The sequence below is a fragment of the Eurypyga helias genome, unplaced genomic scaffold (genome assembly GCF_000690775.1).
Source record: "Eurypyga helias isolate BGI_N326 unplaced genomic scaffold, ASM69077v1 scaffold14164, whole genome shotgun sequence".
NCBI classification, from domain to species: domain Eukaryota; kingdom Metazoa; phylum Chordata; class Aves; order Eurypygiformes; family Eurypygidae; genus Eurypyga; species Eurypyga helias.
Window position 1 is genome coordinate 6064 of NW_010246921.1, and position 1568 is coordinate 7631.

The following is a 1568-nucleotide window of genomic DNA, read 5'->3' on the forward strand; positions in this document are numbered from 1 at the left end:
CCATGAGGAGCCCTTGGGAGTTGAGTCAGGGAGACTGGGCAGACACAGTATAGTCCCCCACTGTGAACATGTCGCTGAAATGGGGAGGCTTTGGTGGGAGAGGGGCTCCCAGAAGCAGCACTGACTCCCCCAGAAAAATGGCTTTGGGGCTTATCAGGGTGGCCACAGCTGGGTGCTGGGGACCCCACCCTGCCGAGCTTTCTGGGATTGTTCCTGCAGGGGAAAGATGCTGGGTGTGGGGGCAGGTGACTCATTTGGGCTGAGATGACAAATATTTGGTTGTGGGTTTCCAAGAGGACAAATACTTGGTTGTTGGCTTCTGCGTGGGGGGTGAGAGGGAGGTGTCACTACACTCCTGTAATGAGCCTGTCAGGCCTCAGTGCCCCCCTCCCCTCCCCCACACACCCAGTGGAAGGGTCTGTGACTGGGCCAGCTGGCCAGTTGTGTGAGGTCCCATCCTGCCCCCAGGGAAGGGATGCTGGCCTCCATTCCCTCCCTGGGCTGAGCCCTGGGGTCAGACCCTGCCTTGCTGCTCACCCTGGCTTCTCTCGGGTTGTCAGGGTGCACCCTTGGGCTCTGCCCCGCCCGGCAAAGCTCTGCCCGGCAACAAGGGCTGCTAATAGCATATGGGGAAGTCACGTGGGTCTCTTCCAGGAACCCTGGCATCCGGTGCGGCCCATCCCCCTCACAGGCCTTGGGGTGACAGCGGGGTGGTAGCAGACATGCCTGGCCCGGGGTAGGAGGCTGCCCTGAGGAAGGTCGTTCTCCCCTTTCTTGCCTGGATACCTCAGCCCACCCTGGCATGGGACTCACAAGGAGTGTAGGGTGTGTGTATTGAGGTACGGGGGTGTAAACAGTGTGAAATACAGGGCTTCAGGGAGTACGGGATATGGGTGTTCTAGTGCATAACGGGTGTGTGTGTAGGGCAGGGGGTGTACAGGTTGTGGGTGGGGCTCTGCAGCTGTCGGGTGTATAAGGTGGAGGGCATAGGGGTGAGTGGGGGTATGGGTCCTTATATATATGTGTGTGCACTGATGGTGGGGGGGGTGGGGTGTGAGTGTGTGTGAGGCTAGCCCAGCTGCAGGGTGCGTGGGTGGTGTAGGCCTTCTGTTGTGCCAGTGCGGGGCTGTGGCTGCAGACCTGCCCAGGCAGGAGCGTGCAGTGACTCGGGCAGGAATATGCTGGCAGGATACAGTGTTCCAGCAGGCCCCAGCCCTGTATCTGGCATGCTGCCAACAGCCCCTGGGCTAGCGCCCCTTGAATAGTCCTGTCCCACTTGGCTCAGGCTCAGTCGATGCCCTGCTGGGGGTGCCCCATGCACCTCAGCACTGATACACCTGTCCTGTGGGGTACCGAGAAACAGGCAGGACACAGGTGTCGTTCCTGAGCAGGACAGTGCCTGCAGCAGCACAGCCCCTGATGGGGCCATGCATGACATGTGGCCCATGTCCCTGTGGGAATCATAGACACAGGGTGGCTGAATCATAGAATGGTTTGGGTTGGAAGGGACCTTAAAGATCATCTAGTTCCAAACCCCCTGCCATCGGCCGGGGACACCTCCACCCGCC

The 1568-nt window shown here is 60.2% G+C and overlaps 1 pseudogene; it reads right to left on the reverse strand.

Moving 5' to 3' along the window:
• Positions 1–1322: 1322 nt before the first annotated feature.
• The window catches only part of LOC104508835, a 1187-nt pseudogene continuing 941 nt past the window's right edge, over positions 1323–1568 (reverse strand).